The sequence below is a fragment of the Macrobrachium nipponense genome, chromosome 8 (assembly GCF_015104395.2).
Source record: "Macrobrachium nipponense isolate FS-2020 chromosome 8, ASM1510439v2, whole genome shotgun sequence".
In the NCBI taxonomy this organism is placed as follows: domain Eukaryota; kingdom Metazoa; phylum Arthropoda; class Malacostraca; order Decapoda; family Palaemonidae; genus Macrobrachium; species Macrobrachium nipponense.
In genome coordinates, this window is record NC_087203.1 from 77,563,241 (window position 1) to 77,587,308 (window position 24,068).

The 24,068-nt window shown below is 35.3% G+C and overlaps 1 protein-coding gene across 1 annotated transcript in view; it reads left to right on the plus strand.

Annotated features, from left to right (window-relative positions):
* LOC135223138 (uncharacterized) overlaps window positions 1–24,068 on the plus strand; it is a 136,154-nt gene that overhangs the window by 10,182 nt on the left and 101,904 nt on the right. The gene's annotated exons all lie outside the window — the stretch shown is intronic.

A 24,068-nucleotide genomic window follows, 5' to 3' on the forward strand; every position in this document is an offset into this window, starting at 1 on the left:
TTGGCCAACATGGTAGACGGGGTTCCATATCGATTCTAATTACGAAAGCATCCAGATCGAGGGTGATTTGTAAGGTCAGAATCGATATGAACTTATAGCGTCTCTGTTGGCTGATTGGATAGCGTCACTGACTGTCCTGATTTCGTCCCCCGTCCACTTGGACGGTGGTTCGATCCCATGGGGGGACGAAATTATTATCATATATATATATATATATATATATATATATATAATATATATATATATATATATATATCCTTTTCTTTTTTTGAAACTTTGAAAAACGGGCGTATCTGTCATATATTTTGGCACGTATTTATTTATTTGATGTACTGAATTTAGAGGCTATATTTCTGTTCAGTTATTTTGCGTTTCCACTTATAACTGAGGATTATGAACGTGTTTCATTTGTGTCCTTTTTAATTGATCCTTGTTGTTAGTATGAGCAGTACTAGTTATGAGTAATAATTACGAAGACCACTTCGCGTTAAGTTAGAAAAATAATGTTTGCAACTTGTGTCAGTAGAAAATCTTGCACGCATCGCAAGTAAGCTGGAGGTCGGATCACGCCTTGTTCGTGTAGCATATGAGGGTAGCGTAGGGGATGTGAGGTCGGAAGTTGCGCCTTATTACTTAATAATTTCCTAACCTGTGCTTTTACCCTTGCTTTGCTGTGCTCATTTTTACAATTTTGGGAACAATAATCTAAGGTATCTTTTTAGAAATACTTATCAATTGTAATTTTACAGGCCTTGGGAATGTCTGATGAAACAAAACGAAACGTGGCCGCCAAGCAGAGAGGTTCCCTTTAAACCTCTCTCTCTCTCTCTCTCTCTCTCTCTCTCTCTCTCACACACATAGATATATAATATAATATACATATTATATATATAGATATATATATATATATATATATATATATATATATATATAATATATATATATATATATATATATATATATATTATATTTCCTCACTTTGAAATTTATTTAATAAATGAGCAGGAAGCACTTTACACAAGTAAATGAGAAAAGCCTTCTTCTCCTCCTCACATTTGAAACTCTTGTTATTAATAGCCCCGTTAAGCCCGTAATGATCGTTCGCTTAACATGAGGACTGCCTCTGTAATCCCCGATGATCCAGCCGAGATTCCTCTTCATTTACTAACTAATCGCCAGTAATGGCCAAGAGGGATTACAACTTAAAGGTCTTTTTCATTTGTCTTCCTCAGCATTTTACTTTCCTCCCTCTTCCTGCTGTCGGCCACAGTTTAATTTTTTTGTTGATGGTTTTGTTTTGTCATTCTTGTGGGCGTTATTATTCACCTCCTCCAACGGAGTTGGACATAGAATTTGTACTCACTTGTGTCCGTTCGTTTGTTTTACATTCTTTAAAGATATACGAGTATCTCAGTTTTGAGCATAAATTTAATAGAAGTTTTGTAAAGTGACGAGCAATGGGCATAGGCAAAATGAATTAGATTTTGGTACTGATCCAGATTCTCGTTGAGCATGGAAACAACAGTCATGAAAAGTTATTTATGGTTTTCAATAATATTTTTTAAAAAGTGGGATATGGAGCAAGGATGAGTCAGTTAGATTTTAAAACGATTCGCTTTATTTGTTAGTCTGTCTCTCCTCATAATATCGAAAGTTTATTGCCGGATTTTGCTTACCAGGAAGGAGTATGTGGGCTACTTTGGCTTGTTATCTACGCGTCACCTTCTCCGAGGAGCTAGTACTAAACATTGTGGAAGCTCCTTGGGACGCCGTATTTAGGAATATATAAACCTTCGGGGATCAAATTATTATATACACTCATTTCTATATTGTGTGGTCGACAGATTATAGTATTAAACGATATCTTCGTGCGGCATGTCCGTCTACTTTACATTTACCATACGGTGTTTAGTACCTGCACTTCGGAGTAGGTGGCGCGTAGATAACAAGCCAAAGTAGCACCAGGGTATAAACCTAGAGCTAAATGGGTTTAGAGGTGAATCCGGTTGCACAATCTCTCTCTCTCTCTCTCTCTCTCTCTCTCTCTCTGTATATATATATTGCTATTAAGTTTAAATAGTGCGGATAAAATAACTATTCTGAAAAAGTGACCTTCAATAATCAAAAGTTATTTACTCATCTGAAAACTTTTATTATTGTTGTTAGCTTTACTAATATTATTGATCTTATTATTCTATCTATTAGATTTATCATCATATTTCCATTTACAATTTTGACATTTCTTAACCACTTGGTTAAAAAGTTAATTACATCTTAGTTTTACCAGACCACTGAGCTGATTAACAGCTCTCCTAGGGCTGGCCCGAAGGTTTAGATATTTTTACGTGGCTAGGAACCAATTGGTCACCTATCAACGGGACCTACAGCTTATTGTGGGATCCGAACCACACTATATCGAGAAATGAATTTCTGCCACCAGAAGTAAATTCCTCTGATTCCGCATTGACCGAGCCGAGAACAGAACTTTGGACCACCGGATTGGTAGCCGAGCGCGAAAATCACTCGTTCAACGAGGAACTATATATGTATATATATATACGTATATATATATATATATATATATATATATATATATATATATATATATATATATATATATATATACGTATTTGTATTATTAACCAAATCATTAGTGTCAAATATTTAATAATTTTTCACCTAATTAACGCATAGAAAGTAAGATTATGGTGTCTTCTCTCCTCAGTTCATTGTCAGGTATAACATTTTGGGGACTAGTTTTACGTAAAGTACTCATGTCCTGATTTACTTAACCAGTATTTTATTTGTTATTTACTTTTCATTTTTTTTTAAATAGTTCAATTAGTAAGCTTTATTCATGCCTGATATGGGTACATCATCATAATCCAGTCCTTCCTTATTTTTATCAGTAGTATTAAAATCCTGGTCTCGATCTAAAAAGTAAACAAAAGAGGGGGAAAAGTCGTGCTATAAATTAACTTTCCTCAGAAGCTCCGCCATTGTTGGGAAAGGAATTCCGCTGACTTGGCGTTCCTCTGTGGGTTAGTTCATTCTTCACGCAAGGTGGCGGTTCTATCGTGGGTAATCGCGTCCTTCCAGATACTAGGTCATCCATGCCACATCGAGGTCCCTCTCTATACCTGACCGCCCCCCTCCCTCAGTCTCCCTGACCCCTGCTGCCTTGTCGACTCTGGAATAACTAAATTCTTTAGTGAGATATGCTGTAACTTCTCCAGATATTAATCTTCTTTCCTGCCTTTTGTCTCATTATGCTTCTTTCATTGTTCTTTTTTTCCATTTCAGAATCACAGTATTTGTATTCTTTAAGCTGTTGATACGCACACACATATATACTATATATATATATGTGTGAATAGATAGATATACAGAGAATAAATATTAGTATACGATGGATTAAATCACCACAATGACGCTAAATGAAATAATGTCTACACGATTACTTGCTCTTTGTTTTATACAGTACAGCGAGAACTGTCGTTCGCATATGAGACTATCATAACAAAACCTAGTCCTCTGTTGCTATGAGAAATTACTACATAATTGCGAGCCACAAAGTAAATATTTTATGTAACATATCAATGAATATATGAATTATGAATATAAGTTTTCAGCAACAAGCTGTTACCCTTAATTGGAGTGGTACCAAGGGAAAACCAAGCACTTACATACACGGCGTCGCTTTCTGGATATCAAGGACCCTAGTTTTTAATCAATTTAGCCAGCACTCCCCACTTCGTCTTCTTCCTCCTACCACTTTCGAAATATGTATCCTTTTCGTCAGTCTACCGTCCTTATTCTCTCCCCGTGTCCAAACCATCACAAAACAGTCTTTTCACCTACTATATTTACCACTTTTTTCCACATTTCTCCCCGGTCAGTCCTTCTTACATACGGTGCGCAAATAATTCGTCTGAAAATCTCAGGTTTTTTCCTTTCACTGGGATTCAACGTCCATGCTTTATTACGACCTATTGCCACCCCGACGAAATTCCCAGTTTTCAATAGCGATTGTTTATTATCGATAGAAATAGGCATTCAATCTTCGTCCAACACTCCTCTCTATTTTACAGAAGACCCTCATGAGGTGCTGACTCTCCTTTCTGCTTAACACTCAAGAAGAGCAACCTACCATGCTTTAAAGTTGCATTTTCTCTTCCATGGGGATATTGAAAATGAAGAATTTAGCCTTCTGGTTTTCGGAAAGTTTTTTAGGATGAAGTTAGTAGCGTCTTCCGCCTGGTTTCGCCTAGCAAGATAAAAGTCTTGCTAGGGAAGAATACAAACGATATTATGACAAAAGTCGTTGTGTATTTCTATGTATATGTATTAATACTATAGATATATAGAGAGAGAGTATGTGTAATTATCTGAGTACTATTTTCAGATAATTATACTAACTCCTTTTTTATTAATTAGTAGTAAACCCCTTCTCAATAGTTCAATATTTTAAGACATACATCAGACGTGAAAAGATAGAATCTCTCTTCTAAAAGAGTCTTACCCCTTGAACCCTTAGGCAAAAAGAGAACGCATGAAGAGAAGTCCATTCCATCGTAACCTTGTCGCCAAAATTTCCTCACTGACCTAATTCTAGATACTTATGATCGCCCGTGTGAGAATATGCAAAAGTTCTCTCTCTCTCTCTCTCTCTCTCTCTCTCTCTCTCTCTCTCTCTCTCTCTCTCTCTCTCTCTCTCTCAGAGTATAAAGGTATGGCAAAGAGCGTTCATCTCAGTCTTTAACTCCGGCAAAGGTATAAAAGAGGAACCAGCCCTTTATGCCACAATTCCCCTCACAAATTCTTCTCTTCTCCCTCATCTTCCTCCTCCACTTCTGCTTCTTCTTCCATTCCTTCTCTTAGAGAATAGCTTCCGGATCTTAGCCCTTTTGGCCAGGGTGTAGGGGAGTCTGAGCCAAGATAGAATAAAGATTATCACATAGCTGCCAGGAGGAAGGTCTTCCTACTGCAAACGCCTTCTTCTTCTGCTACTGCTGCTGTTTTGCTCTGTACCAGGAGAAGAAGTAATGACTGAAATCGTAGGAAGAAAACGGAAAGAAAGAAAAAATAGCATTTTGTTCTTTCAATATAAATTCGATATGAAGTAGTCATTTATATCTAATATATGATGGTTACCGGCTTATTTCATTTTTCATGATTATAGAATGTATCCGCTGTCTTTGTTTCCCTTTTTTTCTTTCTTTCTTTGCCTGCTTATAGTTTAAAACGTGCAAATAAAGACATTGACGCATATATATATATCTATATATATATATAGTTATAGATTAGTAGTATATATATATATTAATATATATATATATGTGTGTGTGTGTGTGTGTGCATGTGTATATTAGATATATATATCGCCTCCAGCGCCGTGTGATGTACGTTCCGCTACTTATGAATTTCTTCTTATTGTTCCTCGTCTTCTCAGCGTAATCTTTAGTTGGAGTCGCTGTTTTTAACGTGCCTCTTCCAGCTTATTTCATCATTGGTTTTGGCAGATGTTTCACGGACGGATGCCCTTCCCGACTCTAACCCTCATTTATCTGGTCTTTGGAGTGGCACTGGATTGGGTTGGCTTGGCCCACCAGGTGTTAGGTTCCCTCTCTTGTGTTTCCTATGCTTACTCTCACAAATCTATACTCATCTTCAGCCTCCCTTCTCATAGTTCTCATCCGATGGGTGTGGTTCTTCCAACTCTTCTAGTCCCCTCAGGAACCCAACTGACACTATATAGGGTATTACTTTTCTTGGGGCTATGAGACTAGATTATTTTAGAATTTGGTAATCATATATATACAATGCCAGTCTGTTCCATTTCCATATATCATTTGGCCTGCACATTATTTGATTAGCCTTTTCCAGTCGTACCCTAAATTCCAACTCAAGAGGGCCTGTTTTGGATATAACTGTTCCTATATTTGAAATATCCGGCCTCTTTAATCCTTTCTACATTCATGCTTTGCATTTGTACTACTCTGTCCTCCTGATATCTGATTTTCATATCTCTATTTTGGCTCCCATCTCTCTAGATATATAGCGTATTCTTTTGATCAAGTTTTGTAAATCTGATAGTTTTTGGCTGAGTGCAAGAGCACCATCTGCATTTTTCAACCTCTATTAATTTTCTGTCATCAAACTAAACCTCTTTCATTACTGACGACTTTTTTTATGAGATCTATGAGAAAGGCAAACAACAGAGGTGAAATGATAAATACTAGACTGCCAAAGTCCTTCTTATAATCAACAAACACCATGAGGTTCTTTTTGAATTCTAGATACTGCAGCACAATATATCCTTACACAATTATTTGATCTGTTCAACTTTTGCCTTTTATATAACCAACGTGCTTATCTCTAAGCTTTTTATTTATTTATTTCTCCACCCTATTGAGAATAAGCAAACTGAATATTTTTTATCACAACCTACGCAAGTGCAATGTCCTTAGTTACAACATTCAGCCAGGTCGCCTTTCATTGGTACCTTAACTATGATTTGCAGTTCTTAGTCATCAGGCTTGGTTTCCCCACTTCATAGTTTGTAGAACAGTCTAGTCAGTATGCAATGTGTCATTTAATTTTTAGCTAAAATCATATCTGCCATAATTCCTCCAAAACCTGTGGTTTCATCCAAGTTTCTTTATTATTGACTTCATTTCAAAGACTGTCACTCCACTCATAAGAACGTTCATGTTTTTAATCTTTGCTATATCACTCAAATATTATCCCCCTCATATTTCTTATTCATGACTTCACAAAAATGAGTCGCCCAGATTGTTTTTCATCCTCTGATATTATTTACCCATCCCTCCTTATGAAAGGTATTCTTATTTCCACTTTTCACTCACAGATATTTAATTAATAATTCTCTGGGCTACCCTAACACCATTGCTTCGCCCTGAACATATGGGTTTATATAAATATTTTTTTTTATCTCTTCTTGATCTTCGTTTAAGTTCACTATCTAGAATTGAGTACTTGGCACGTTCTAATTTGCATTCTTTATCTCCTCCTTGGAATTTATCTAATTGTACCTTTTGCTTTTGTCAGTTCTTTATTGTAACCCAGATTCGCATCCGATATCCGAGCTTGCCCTCTCGTTACCCCATATATCAGTTTTTTTTTTCAGTAGAATAATATGCATTCTTAAAGTGAAATCAAAATCGATTGTCTGCTTATCCCAGATATGGGTTTTGGAGCTGGAAATCCATTTCGACCTTCAATTGCACAAGCCTCTTGTTATTCATCGTCAAGAGCATTTACTATTTATTGGGTGCTATTTATTTTCTGCTGTAGAGTGGCAATGACAAGTTGATCTCCACCGCCATTTGCTCCTCTGCAGCTCAGAACATTCCTGTCTTTTTCTCTGTCGATTAATAGCTATGTGATCTAGTTGGTTTCTATGGTTACCATCTGGAGATGTCCAAGAGTATTTACGGATATCTTTTTTTAAAAGAAAGTACCTCTAATTACCAAATTATTTGAAGCCTAAAAACTAATAAATTGTCCCCCATTTTTTTTTTGCAGTCTCTCCAAAACCTTCCCTACCCATTTCATCCTTCATACCTTCATTGTTGCATAACTTTTGCATTCATATCACCAATAACAATTCTATCCCTCTCTAGTATTCCATCTCTAACATTCTGTAGTTCTACATAAAATTCACTTTTTGCCTCTTTGAAGAGTTCATTTGCTGGTGCATAGCTGTAATAATCATACTGCACTAATTAGATTTAAATCTTGCCAGTAGTCATCTCCTGCTATTCCATCTGCTTTTCTTGAGTAAATGCGCACAGGACCTTTCCCTTCCACAATCTCTCCTTCCTTACTTATTCGCACTGATCCACAAATAGCTCAGGTGTCCAGTCCTTATATCTTGAACTCATTTTCCACTTGTTCTAGATTCCAGTTTGGTTTAGGGTTCATATGCTCCAATTTCCTATTTTCAGTTTATTCATAGTATTTATGAACTGAAGGTTCTTTGCAGCCTCATATGTCAGGAATGAGGACCATTACCAAATTATACCTATCATCGTAGGTTGTAGAATTCAAAGAGAATTCATTGACTAACCACGCTAAAGAATAGCAGTTTTTAATAGCTGACTGAGGTCAATGACGCCTGTCGTTGCCTATTGGTTTTTAACCAAAGCCATTCACCAGAAATCCATAGTTGAGCTCTTGACATCAAGCACTTAACGCCTCACTTCCAATGCCAATGATTTCTGATGAGCCCTCCGAGCAAGGCTGAAATTTTCGATTGTTGATCCATCTTTTACTTAACTTGGTTTCAACCTGCCCAGCAGAAAGTGCTGGTACCTTGAGCTTGGGACCTTAATCAAGGTACTGCCAGCTGGTCCAGTTAGACCTGCTGCTTACTGAGGGGCAAAGATGCAACTCCCTGAAAGCACACACACACACACACACACACACACACACACACACATATATATATATATATATATATATATATATATAATATATATATATATATATATATATATTGTGTGTGTGTAATCTTGTAAGTAATTAAATTAATTAAAAGGCATCACTCCATCAACAACTTTAAAAGTCTAAATATTTCCCTGATTTCAGAAGTCTAAGTACTTCCTTGGTTCTAAGTCACTTCAAGTAAATTGTGTGTGTGTATGTGTGTGATTTTGAGTTAGCAGATTTTCTCTTCCTGGATTTTTTTTTTTTTTTTTTTTTGCATTTCAATTTTATCATCAACAAACCCAAGAAAAAATATATATCAATGAATACAAGATCATTTAAAAGCACCATTTTACTCTTGAAGGCATTTCTATAATTCCACTTAATTCACGGGAGCCTTCTACTGAAATACCTACAGTTCTAGCAACAATCCAGAAAAACTGGAGGAGGGTTGAAATACGATCAAGCCATTGTTAAGAATCGTAACCCATTTTAGAAATGAATTCTGATTTCAGACTATAAGGATATGCATGCCGTCTGAATCTAGTAAATTCGAACTACATTCAACATGAATGATAAGTCATTCATCATGTGCTTGAAGATTCCTTCTTCAAAATGGGCTACGATTCTTAACAATGGCTTGATCGTATTTCAACACTCCTCCAATTTTTCTGGATTGTTGCTAGAACTGTAGGTATTTCAGTAGAAGGCTCCCGTGAATTAAGTGGAATTATAGAAATGCCCTCAAGAGCAAAATGGTGCTTTTAAATGATCTTGTATTCATTGATATATATTTTTTCTTGGGTTTGTTGATGATAAAATTGAATTTAAAAAAAAAAAAGATTCCAGGAAGAGAAAATCTGCTAACTCAAAATCACATTCATACACATACACACACACACACACACACACACACATATATATATATATATATATATATATATATATATATATATAGAATATATATATATATAATATATATTGTGGCTAAGTGCCAGGTATCTGGTTACTACATTAATTGTTACTTCACAACAGGCAGAAACCTGAACCTTCATCACAGGTACTAAACGACTGAATACTCTAAAGGAACAGTGATCCCTTAAATAACTTACCAGTATTGCAGAAAATCAGACTATGTTCATCAAAACAGATGTGAGGCAATCTTGTAAGTAATTAGATTAATTAAAGGGCATCACTCCATCAACAACTTTAAAAGTCTAAGTATTTCCCGGATTTTAGAAGCCTAAGTACTTCCTTGCTTCTAAGTCACTTCAAGCAAATCATATTTATACACTGGTATAAAATAAAGAAAACACTTATAAAATTTTAAATAAAAAAATTTATTATCAAACTCAAAATTCACAATATCAGGGAAAATTATTGTTACTTGAAAACAAAGCAAAGTTTAATTCATTCTTGAATCAATTAAGTAAAATTAAATTAAAATTAATTTATCACAAAATTCAAGAAAATTAATTCAATCAAAATTCAAAAGTGTTAGGCAATAATTGAAATTTGTAAATTAATTCACAAGTGCTAAACGACAATAAAACTTGAAAAGAATTCTAAGTAAAAGCAAATTAATTCACAAGTGTTAAATTCAATTAAATGTGCAATGATTAAGTAATGAAAATAACTAAGTTAATTAGATTGTGAATGCAAATGAAAACACAGAAAAATGTGGAAAATACCAAAACTGTAAAAAACTCTAATCATACAGAATATTGAATAAAACACACACTCCAATAAGAAAATGGTTAAATGCACTTCAAATGAAACAAACAAAAAACACAAAAATTTCCATTATGTAAAAATGTAAATTTTTTTTCAGCCAATGTAAATATTAGTTTAAATTTTTACCAAACCACTGTAACTATTAGTTATTAGTTCTCTAAACCATCGTAACCATTAGTTATTAGTTGCAACTAATAAAATATAGAACACTTTACCTTGGCATACCAACTTCTTTCTTCAAAAAATTCACCAATTCACAATTTCACAAAAATAGGCGGCGTTACACACACTTGTACAATGTTTGTTCAGATTCCACAAAAAGTATTAAATAATACTAAATACCTTTAAGAAATATCAAATCCGAAATTCACGAGTTACGAGTGACCAATTTACATTACGTTAATATCAGTTATGGCGAGGCAGAGAGAGAGGAGGTCTGAACGCTATGCGGTTCTAAGTTACAATGAAATTCTCTTCCTTGTGGAAGCTGCACAGTGGAGGTGGCACAAAACGTTTTGGGGTATGCGAAAGATGACACAATCTTCCTAGAAGCTTCTAATATTACGTAACTTTACAGAAAAATCATGAAATCCGCACATGGTTTCGGCAAAGACGTACGTGTATGAAACGAGTCAGCTCAACAAAGACAAGTATTTGATCGAAACAGACTCGAGCAAAAGTCCCTATCAGACGTGATGACAGAATTCCCAAAACACAACGGAGACCTCGAGGTCTCTAATAAAGCGTGTTGACAGATTAGGGACACAAACAGAGATCTCGAGTTCCTCTTATCTCAAGGCGATGAAAAGTTACTGAAACAACTCTAGCTTCAAATGGACAAAGTTAATCTCTCTCTTTCTTTACATGCTACATTATATACTCTTAAATTATGTTATGTGAAATCTGAACACACATTTTAAGACATCCTAGCTAAGGAATCTGAAAAAATGTTGCAAAACTCTATTCTAACATTTTATACAGTCAAAGAGGGGATATATGTGTTTTGAAAGTAGCATCATATAATATACCTACCCCCAGCAGATTGTTTATCACGGTGTTTAATCCAACGATTCGCAACAGGATAAATAATCAGCAACTACATTGTTTTTGCCACTAATGTGCTGCACTCGTAAGTTATACTGTTGATTATGGTTTTTCATTCGCTGGATAAATGATAGTGGATTGTGATCAGACAACACTAAAATTTCTTCATTCCTAGGTCTATTCACATACACTTCAAACTTTTTCAATGCTCTGATTAAGGCTAAAGTTTCCATCTTGATTGTCGAGTATACTTTCTGATGTTTTTTCAATTTTGAAGACATGAAGCACACAGGATGGTAGATATCATATGCATCTTCTTGAAGTAGAACAGCTCCAATGCCACAGTCAGAAGCATCAACTTCTATCACAAATTTCTTGTTAAAGTCTGGAGCTTGAAGTACTGGTCTTGAAGTTAAAATGGCTTTTACCTTCTCAAAGGATTCTTGACACTCTGGAGTCCAAACAAACTTAGCCTTGGGACTTGTTAAGTCGGTCAAGGGAGCTACTACGGCTGAGAAATTTGGGCAGAATCGACGATAGAATCCAGCCATGCCTAAAAATCTCTGTAGCTGTTTCCTGGTAGTAGGTGGGGTAGCCTTACGGATACCTTCTACATTAGCATTTACTGGAGCAAGAAGGCCTTTCCCAACTTCAAACCCAAGATACTGCACAGTTGCTTTTCCAAACTCACTCTTCCCTAGGTTGACTGTTAATCCTGCTTCTTGAAGTTTCTTGAAAACTTTCCTCAGAATCTTCAGATGTTCTTCCCATGTTGTAGAGTAAATCACTATGTCAGCCAGGTATACACCTACTCCTTCTATCGATCCTAGCAGTTGATCCATCACTCGTTGAAATGTTGCAGGTGCATTCATCAGACCAAATGGCAAAACAGTATACTGATACAGTCCAAAAGGAGTAATAAAAGCTGACAGCAACTTGGCATTCTCATCTAAGGGAATTTGATAATATCCTTTCAACAAGTCTATCTTGGAAATAAACTTGGCTTGCCCAATATTATCAAGTAACTGATCTATAAGAGGCAAAGGATAATTGTCAGCCACACTGATGGAATTCAGTTTCCTATAATCAGTACACATTCTAAATGAATCAACTGGTTTCTTCACTTACACACATGGGGAACTGAAGTGACTTGAACTGGGTTCTGCTAATCCATGTTGCAGCAAATACTCAACTTCTTTCTTCAAAACATCTTGATGATAAGGTGATAAGCGATAGGCTCTTTGCTAGAATGATTTTCCATCTTCTTGAATCTTGATCTTATGCTTGGTCAGATCAGTACGCCTAGGTAAACCTGCAAAAATTTCTGGGAAACTTCTAATCACTTCACTTAAGTCTTCACCTTGTTCAACACTCAGATGTTTCAACTTATCCTCCAAATTTTCCAAAATTGAAGAATTATTCATCTTGCTTCCAGCTCCCAATTCGTAGCCATCATCGTCTTCTGTAGATGAAGTTGTTTTGTGTTATTGACACAGTTTCAGTTTTAGTCTCTGAGAAATAAGGTTTCAAGAGGTTCACATGTATCTTCCTTTGTCTTCTTCTTTCTGGTGTTTCAGTCACATAAGTTCTATCACTCAACTTCTGAATTATCTTGTAAGGACCTTGAAATTTATTAGTGAGGGGAAATCTCTTGAAAGGTAAGAACACTAACACTTGTTGACCAACACTAAAACTTCTTAGCTTAGTTAGCATCATATCTCCTTTTCATTTTCTCTTGATTCACTTTCAGATTTTCTAAAGAGAATTTTCTAATCTCTTTCAACCTTTTTCTTAAGTCTTTCTCATACTCTCCTTGGCTTTCCTCTTGATTCTCTTCCCAATTTTCTGCAAGAATCTTCAATGGTCCTCTCACTTCTCTTCCAAAATTCATTTCATTAGGTGAACATCCCATACTTTCTTGATAAGCACTCCTAATTTCAAACAACATTAATGGCAAACCAACATCCCATTCTCTTCCTGACTGAGAACAATACTTTGTCAGCATAGTTTTCAATGTCTGGTGGAACCTTTCCATGGTACCTTGAGGCTCTGGATGATAGGCAGTGGATAACTGTTGTTTCACTCCTAACAAATTCATCACATCCTGGAATAACTTTGAAGTAAAGTTGGTTCCTCAATCACTTTGTACTATTTCTGGTATACCAAACTTTGAGAAAAACTCCAAACTCCACAAGTTTTTCAGCAACTCTCTTGGCAGATATGTTTCTAACAGGGATTGCTTCTGGATATCTTGTCACAGGACACATTAATGTTAACAAATACTCATTTCCTTTCTTTGTCTTCGGCAGCGGTCCAACCATGTCTATAATCACTTTGCTCAAGGGTTCTCCTCTAACTTCTATAGGTTGTAGGGGGGCTTTCTTGATGGTTTCATTCGGTTTCCCAGCTATCTGGCAGGTATGACACTCACGACAGAACCTGCTAACATCTTTGTGAAGTCCAGGCCAGAAAAAATATTTCATGATCTTCTCCACAGTCTTACTGATTCCCATATGTCCAGACTCATGAGCTACTGCTACCATTTGCTTCCTCAATGGATATGGACTCATCAGCAAACCTTCCTTCAGATAATAACAGGTGGGAGTTTGTTGCATCTCTTCTCGATCAACAACTCTGAAGAACAAATCAGTTAACGATGCATCCTTCTTCTGCAAGTCCATTAGCTTCTCTCTTGTCACTTGACCAACTTCAATGGTTGAATTCTCAATATCTTCTAACTCAGCTACTGTAGTTTCACTACTGTCTTCAGGAACACTTTGACTACTCGGAGTCTCTTCAGAAACACTTTGACTACTCGGAGTCTCTTCGGGAATAAGCAGGTTCTTCTTCTTTGTCGTCGTCGTCTTCTTCACGGGAAATCTCTTCTTGATCAGCACTACAGGAAACATCACTTCCCTGCAACAATTCTTCTAAGCACAAAGATCCTTCAACTGGATCTTTCTTGGGTGGGTAAATCCTCAGTTTCTTCACTTGCAGTTGTAGTCCTCTTCATATGTCTGGTAGTTACACAACTAGGAAACAGGTGGGGTTTATTCTTCTTCAACTCTACTGTAGGACTAATCCTCAATGGTTTGTCTGTCACTACGGGACAAGGAATAAATGGTACACCACCAACTTCATTCCCCAACAGAACATGTACACCTTCTACAAGCAGTGAGTCCTTTACAGCAAATCAACATTCCGTCACCAATTCACATGACAGGTGTAAGCGGCATATAGGAGTTACTTCCTCTCCTCCTATACCCTTCAAAATAACTGAATCTCCTGTAAGATTCTTCTCCAACTGAGGGTGAGAACCATGTACTACCACACTATGGTTACTCCCTGTATCACGTAATATCTTGACTGGTACCTGCACACTTCCTCCTTGAGTTGACAGCATACCCTCATAGATATATGGCTTAAAAGCCTCCACACTGATAAGCCACTCACTGCTTGAGGTAACATTTCTACTGGTTGCCAAACATTCAGCTTGTTTTGTTTCATTCTTCTCTGGAGTCTGATTCTTTCCCACACTGCTCTTCGCAGTTTGCTTCACCTGGTCACCTTTCACAACTTGACCAACTGGCTTTGACTGCTGTTGATTCCGGTAACACTCTTGACTGAAGTGTCCTGCTCTTCCACACTTGAAACAGACAACATTAGGTTTCTGTAACTGTCTTGAAAAATTGGATGAGGATTTCACATTAGCTTGCTGAGGTGTACTCTTGGTAGTATCACTTATAGGTTTCCCATTAAATTTGTTCCTGTTATTTGGATAAGACTTAAAACCTGGGCGTTGTTGACTCTGGTACTTGACATTGTAATTGCGTTTACTACTAATTATATTGTAATCTTCACTCAGTGTAGCAGCTTTGTCAAGTTTCTTCACCTCTCTCTCTCTCAAATAGGCTCTTATATGTTCAGGAATTCCCATAAAATACTGTTCAAGAACAAGTAATTCTTCTAACTCATCAAAAGTTTTAACTTTAGCAGCTTCTAACCAACGTTTGAAACACCTTCTCACTTTGTAAGCATAATCTAAGAAAGTTCCCTTCTCATCTTTTCTTAAACTTCTGAATCTTTCATTGTAGTGCTGTGGGGTCATCTGGTAAACTTGTAGCACACTGTGTTTAAGTACCTTGTAGTCTTTACACTGATCAGCTGTTAAGGCTAGATAGGCACTTCTCCCTTTACCAATTAAGACACTTTGTAGCAAAACTGACCATTTATCTTCTGGCCATCCCATACCTGAAGCCACTTTCTCAAAGTGACAAAAAAACTCATCTGGAGCTTCTTCAGTAAACTTAGGGATTAACTTCTGTACTCTTACTACATCAAATACAGGGTCTTGATTACCTTGGTTAGGGTTAGACGGTGTTACAGGTAATGTGGATCTAGCTCTTATCAGTTCCATCTCCTTTTCAAACCTTACTCTTTTTCTGTCCTCTTCTGCTGCTATTTCTTCTTCTCTTTCTCTTCTTTCTTGTTTTTCCCTGGCTATTCTTTCTCTTTCAGCTTGCATTCTCTCTCTTTCAGCCAGCATTTTCAGCTTAATCAAATTCTCTTCTGCTTCAATGTGTCTAAGCTCTAACTCTGCATCACTTTTCTCTTTCTTTTCTGCTTGCTTATTCATAAGGTCAGCACGTGCTACATTCAACAACTCTTGAGCCAATTCTAACTCATTTTCATCAGTTATTTTACCAGAGTCTATCAATGATTCCATAGCAATACATTTTATTTGTGCCTTTACCATACTAGTAGACACATAACCACCACATGCCACTGCTAAAGCGCTCCACTGTGCTTTAGTCAGAGTGGTCTCAGATAACACTTGGATGGAAGGGGCTGCTAAAAATTCCTGAACCTTGAACTGAGCCATTTTCTCTAAGTTATCAACTTACAATTCAACAGAATAAATGCAAAACAAAAACTATATGGTCACTCTCCTAGCAAAATACATCCCTAACACCACCAGTATATACTAGAGTGATAATGAAATCTGTTTCCCCGGGTCCCTGGGAACCATTAAACTTGTGACGAAGTGCCAAGTATCTGGTTACTACACTTACCATTCATTAATTGTTACCTCACAACAGCCAGACACCTGAACCTTCATCACAGGTACTAAACGACTGAATACTCTAAAGGCAGAAAATCAGACTAAGTTCATCAAAACAGGTGTGAGTTAATTTTGTAAGTAATTAAATTAATTAAAGGGCAGCACTCCATCAACAATTTTAAAAGTCTAATTATTTCCCTGATTTCAGAAGTCTAAGTACTACTTTGGTTCTAAGTCATTTCAAGTAAATTGAAGGAAAACAGATCAATTACCACTCTATGTTTCTACCTAAGCTAAACATATTTATATACCGGTATAAAATAAAGAAAACACTTACAAAAATTTTAAATAAAAAGATTTATTATCAAACTCAAAATTTATAAGTGAAATTCACAATATTAGGGAAAATTACTGTTTCTTGAAAACAAAGCAAAGTTTAATTCATTTTAGAATCAATTAAGTAAAATTAAATCAAAATTAATTTATCACAAAATTCAAGAAAATTAATTCAATCAAAATTCAAAAGTGTTAGGCAATAACTGAAATTTGGAAATTAATTCACAAGTGCTAAACGACAATAAAACTTGAAAAGAATGCTAAGTAAATGCAAATTAATTCACAAGTGTTAAATTCAATTAAATGTGCAACGATTAAGTAACGAAAATAACTAAGTTAATTAGATTGTGAATGCAAATGAAAACACAGAAAAATGTGGAAAATACCAAAATTGTAAAAAACACTAATCACACAGAATATAAAATAAAACACACACTTCAATAAGAAAATGGTTAAATGCACTTCAAATGAAACAAACAAAAAACACAAAAATTTGCAATGTGTAAAAATGTAAATTTTTTTCAGCCAATGTAAATATTAGTTTAAATTTTTACCAAACCACTGTAACTATTAGTTATTAGTTCTCTAAACCATCGTAACTATTAGTTATTAGTTGCAACTAATAAAACATAGCACACTTTACCTTGGCATACCAACTTCTTTCTTCAAAAAATTCACCAATTCACAATTTCACAAAAATAGGCGGCGTTACACACACTTGTACAATGTTTGTTCAGATTCCACAAAAAGCATTAAATATTACTAAATAACTCTATGAAATATCAAATCACAAATTCACGAGCTACGAGTGACCAATTTACATTACATTAATATCAGTTATGGCGAGGCAGAGAGAGAGAGAGAGAGGAGGTCTGAACGCTATGCGGTTCTAAGTTACAATGAAATTCTCTTCCTTATGGAAGCTACACAGTGGAGGTGTCACAAAACGTTTTGGGGTATGCAAAAGATGACGCAATCTTCCCAGAAGCTTCTAATATTACGTAACTTTACAGAAAAATCGTGATATCTGCACGTGGTTTCGGCAAAGACGTACGTGTATGAAGCGAGTCAGCTCAACAAAGACAAGTATTCGATCGAAACAGGCTCGAGCAAAAGTCCCTATTAGACGTGATGACAGAATTCCCAAAACACAACGGAGACCTCGAGGTCTCTAATAAAACGAGTTGACAGATTAGGGAAGCAAACGGAGATCTCGAGTTCCTCTTATCTCAAGGCAATGAAAAGTTACTGAAACAATTCTAGCTTCAAATGGACAAAGTTAATCTCTCTCTTTCTTTACATTCTACGTTATATACTCTTTTAGATTATGTTATGTGAAATCTGAACACACATTTTAAGGCATCCTAGCTAAGGAATCTGAAAAAATGTTGCAATACTCTATTCCAACATTTTATACAGTCAAAGAGGGGATATATGTGTTTTGAAAGTAGCAACATATAATAATATATATATGATAAAATGTAATTTAATCTTGTTTCATCAAGTCAAACAATGGAAATGTTCTAAATTTAAGTCTTGGTTTATTTAAACTCGAAGCCTTAATGATGAAAAAATTTGTAGATAAATATAAGCAACAAAACTAATATATTCAGTTTTTACATGTTTTAGACTATATGGATACGTTGTAGTTTCTGTAAGGGTTAAATCGATGTTTAAAATTGTGACTGCATGATATCCGATAATCCTGGATTACCTCTTTGATTTTTACCCTTTTGACAACTAACCATCTGGTATTCTTGCTCTTTTTGTATACCTGATAACTTTCTTTCTAACTGTATTTCATTCGTTCCTTGACAATGTCATTTTCCTGTAGTATTCGCTTGTTTAACGAAGTCACGTGCATCTACTGTGATTTTTTAAGCAAGCATATATATATATATATATATATATATATATATATATATATATATATATATATATATATATATATATATATATATATATATATGATTTTGAGTTAGCAGATTTTTTCTCCCTGGAAAGTGTTGATTTTTGTTTATTTCAATTTTGTCATCAGCAAACCCAAAGAAAAATATATCAAATGAAAACAAGAGAATTTGAAAGCTCCATTTTATTCTTGAGGGCATTTCCATAATTCCACTTAATTCACGGGAACCTTATACTGAAATACCTACAGTTCTAGCAACAATCCAGAGAAATTCAAGAGAACACTAATGTCTGTTTTATAGGAGAGGTGTTGAAATACGATCAAGCCATTGTTAAGACTCGTAGCCCATTTTAGAAATGAATTCCGATATCAGACTATAAGGATCTGCATGCCGTCTGAATCTAGTAAATTCGAACTACATTCAACATGAATGATAAAGTATTCATCACGAAGCCTGGAGATTCCCTCCGCAATATTAACCCGACAAAGCATCAAACGGGGAAACCTAAAACAAATTCACGCTGCAAGAGGATGAACACTTCCGCCAAAAATGGCACCAATTGCAGGCGAACGTCTCGTGGTCTTTTTTCACCCCACTGAGCCAAAGACTCTACATCACTTTTTATGGAGAGAATGAGGGTCAGTATCGCGGATGGAATTACCCATATAAATAAGAGACCTTGCGGGTAGATGATTGTTGGAAAGAGGGTCCTGCTCAGGGAAGAAATGTAACTGCGGTTCTCTGCTTATATTTACAAGATCAACTAATGTGTTTAAATAAACCACACGCGACGTTATCATAGAAGAAAAATCTGAACGCACTGGTTTGCTTAGGTATGGCATTACAAATATTTTTCTTTTTTGGTGTCAAACTGGCATGAATTGCAAAATAAAATGAAAATTCCTGCTTATATATTCCACGCATTGAGGTCGTTATGTGATCAATAATATTCATTTCATGCTTATTATACAAACAAAACTTTATGTAAGTAATTAATATGCATTAATGTATATATACTATGTATATATATATAACTATATTTATATAATGTATATATATTTTTTCTTATATGTATACATATATTTAATAATCATCTTCAACGCCACGAGACCTCCATGAAATTACGCCACTTATGCCTTACTTGGGCTTTTCCTTCACAACAAATCTCCATTCATACCCACCTTATCTTCTCTTAGTTCTCATCTAATGGATCATCCAACTCTTCTAGTGCCCACAGGAACCCAGCGAAGACAATCACGTAATATTCTCCTTAGGACTAAGGAGGACGTCCAAGCCATCTCCATCTCCCTTTCATCTTAATCGTTTCTACAATGGAACTTCTGTATTTCCCAATATGGTATCATTTCTATTATTTCTAAGTATCCTTCCACCTGACTCCTAATTGCCTTCGTAAAGCTTTATTTTCAAGTCGCCAAAACCATTAGATATACGTACAGTAGTCTCATCGTCACGCTATGATTCATGTCTACATATCAATGAGGATAGACTTTTTATATAATCTAATATGTTATGCTGTTGCAGTCTCTTAAGGCCTGTCCACACGACCGGGCCTGATCGGCGGACCTCCCCTCTGACGGGCACACTTGACTGGCAAACCGTCAAATTGCCCGATGGATCTTGTAGCAAAATCACCATGGTGGTGCCCGATGACTTGAGCTTCGACCCTGACAGACATACGTTAAACATTTACATTTCTTTTACTGAGCCATTCTTTGCACCATATTCTCTTCTTTTTCATCACACGTAGGGCAATTATCATGCTACACAATATCTTCTTTGCGGTAGGCACCATGTTTATCGTACCGCACTGAACACACTGGCATCGTCGGGCACGCCCACCTCTCCATCGCCTCACCCGTGTGGACAACATTCATGGGTAAGCCCGCCAGAATTTGCCCGTCAACCCCGGAGCACGCCGATCAGGCCCGCTCGTGTGTACAGGCATTTAGATTTCTAAACCTTATTCAGCCTGTCCATCATCTGATTTACCATTTTTAATCTTTCACTAAATTCAAGAGAACCTTTACTGGATAACGTTCTTAAATATTTAAATGATTCACCCCCATTAATCCTTTCTCCATCTAATGGTATTATGTCTCTTTATGCATTCTGTATCATCATTACTTTAGTTTTTGTTTATTTAGAATAGAGTTCCCCCTCTCTCTCTGTCTAGTCCCTCTTCTCTCTCTCTCTCTCTCTCCGTTCTCTCTCTCTATATATATATATATATATATAGATATATATATATTATATATATATATATATATATAGATAGGAAGATATATATATATATATATACTACAATATATATATAGATATATATATATATATTATATATATATATATCTAGGATATATATATATATATATATATATATATATATATATTCATTTTAGCGAGCTTCTTAAATCTGGCGGTGTTCTGACTGAAACAGCATCATATGCATATTCAAAATATCAGTTTTTTATCAGTACTCCACTCCACACGGGTGAGCTCTGCTCGACAAGACAACTTTGCTCGAGGTTACGTCAGAAGAGCAGATGCAGTGGGAAAAGATCAGACTTTCCTCCCTTCTGGCATCACATTGAACAGTGAACACAGTTCTTTGAGCAAAGATCGACCGTGTGGACGGGGATAAATACTTCCATCGTCACATATATATATATAAATATATATAAATATATATATAGTATATATAAAGTATAAATATATATATATATATATATATATTATAATGTATATATCTATATACTAGTATATGTGTGTGTATGATGTATATATTTATTATACTTATATATATATAATATATATATATATAATAATAATATATATATATAATCTTATAAGATATTATACATACAATATATAATACTTATTATCAATATTATATATATATATATAGATATAATATATATAATAAGATAATGAATAATATATATAGATATAGATGTGTATGTATATATATATATATATATTATATATATATATATATATATATATATAACTGCGAATATGACGCAAAATGTCTTTCACCGTTACTGACGAAATTCCAAGATCTCGGACTTCGTTATTTTCGTCTTTCCTCGTTTGCCATATACTAATATGGTATCACAAAATCCCGGTTATTATGTACTACTGTCATTTATATATATTAATTATAAATATATAGTATATTATTATATATATGATTTATAACATACATTGTAAGCATAGTATATATTTTATGGTTCGAGAATCAAAACGTTATGATGTTCATACATTGTGTATTACTAACAACGCACTTAAGAGCAAGTAACGTTACCCAAGAACAATATTTACCATAATAATCATATGCACTACAACAGGGGCTTTGCACTCTGTCTGCAAACTATCCAGCTGTTACAAAGTTTTCATGTGTTATGTTTGTTGTTGAAGGAAATCCGAAATTGCAGTGTAAAAAACATACGTGGCAAATGCTATTTGAGCCGTTAGACGAAAACTGCTTTTTATTAAATTGGTTCTATCTCCCACTATTCTTATTATTTAATCATGTATATTGGGCACCATTCTAAAACACTTTAGTTTTAGGATAATGAAGTCAGGGTGGATGGTCCGATAAGTCAGAGTTGGTAGTGGAAAGGTTGAGAACCAATTTATTCTTACTTACGCCAAGATCATGTTCTTAAGAATCTGCCCTTTACAAGGTATGTGATCAAGTCCATCGGAAGTATCTGGGAGTGGGCTTTGGGCACGGAGCTAAAACATTATTTTTCCTGTCTGTGCCTTTGTGTGCAAAGAATGAGACACCGTCAAGTCTTTTCATGACTTCTAATTAAATCCATCTCGGCACGGTATTCCTTAATATTAAAAGTGGCCTTTATCTTTTAACTACTTAATTTCCACGAGTAACAAAGTTCACTTTCTATTTCTTTTAAACTTTACCAGTCACTTTCGTAGTTTTAATACAATTCTAAATCCATGTAATACTTGATACTTAAATCGACACGTAATATTCATGATGTCTGGTTAAACTAATTTGTTATTACAGATACAAATCCGTATCCAACCACATTGATTTTTATGCAGCTTACTCAGTGAAATTTACATTGAGACAGAGGAGGAGAGATTCTTGAATCCTCTCCAAGATTTTGAGCGATTGAGGACATCCAGAAGCTGCCAGGACTGCCCTGGAATTGGAAATGTTAACAACACTCAACCAAAAGCGATGATTGCAAATGGCCATTTTTTTTAAAGATAGGTTGGCGAAGAGAGCTGGGTAGGTAAAAATCGTGGTGTGAGAAAGAATTACCGAATGTTAGTATTGAAGAACGTAGGATGCGAGGAAATGAGGAAAATTAAAAAGTAGAACAGTAGGAGATAAAAATAGAGATGTGATGAAACATACGATAGGAAAAAAGTTTAATAACCAGAGATAAAATCAACTAGGAAAGATAGCTTTGAGAGATTAAGGTACACAGACAAAAGCGTATTTAATAAAAGACAGATTTAAAGCTAAAACTAAATCTGAATTAGTGAGAATGAGAAGGGCTATTAATCGAAGTAAAAGAATTAGAACAATGACAGACTGATTTAACATAGAAAGGTGGCTAGATTACAGAGAAAAGGCTTATGAAATGGCTGTGTAGAGTATTAACTCTCCACATAGGTTGATCTCCGCAGAAGTGATTAGCTTTAGTGCAGTCAAATGATTCTCACGTGGTACACTTATGGGCACAAAACCTAGCTGCATCAATGAGCGAGCCCGTCACTAACCTTCATACCAGATTCTTTCCTTTAATCTTTCTGACCAACCACTTCTTGAAAGATTCGATAGGACCCAATGAACCTCTCACTCTTCCTTTTCGCCATTGATCACTGCTAAACTGCCACTCTCTCTCAGTACTTCGCCAGACAGCCAAAATTTCACAAACCAACATACCCAAAGGCTGCCAACTTATTTAGAGACTTGTAAACTTACGCAGAGTTTGTAAAAATTTGGTAGTTAGTAAAAATAAAAAGTGTTATACGTAAGAGTTACCTTTCAGTATTAAACTTTTCATGTTGGGTATCAAATCAGTCTTCAAACAATCTACAAGAGTTCCATTAAGGATAATGCTGGGTTACTGTAATAAATCAATTATTTTTTTTCCATAGTTATAATTGTTTATCTTTATATTGAAAGCAATGTCATGCCAATTTCCAATCCTCAGGAAACAGGTAATCAACACCTGACAAGCCCTTTTAAGTCTAATATCGCTCAATATAAACCACAGCTTTAACAGAAAATTTCCTAATTTACTATTTGCGTAACTTTCTCCCATCATAGTAAACTTTCACACCGGTATGCTCAATATAAAAGCACCTATATTTAAAAAAAGGTATTGCCAGCTGTTCATTAACAGCCTTAAGTGAACATACTAAATACGCCAAACAAAATAGCTCTTATTACATTAAAAAAAAATAAATTTGCTTTAAATACGCCAGTATCAGTGAAGAACCACAAATAGGAAACTCATTTTAAGGATTACCAA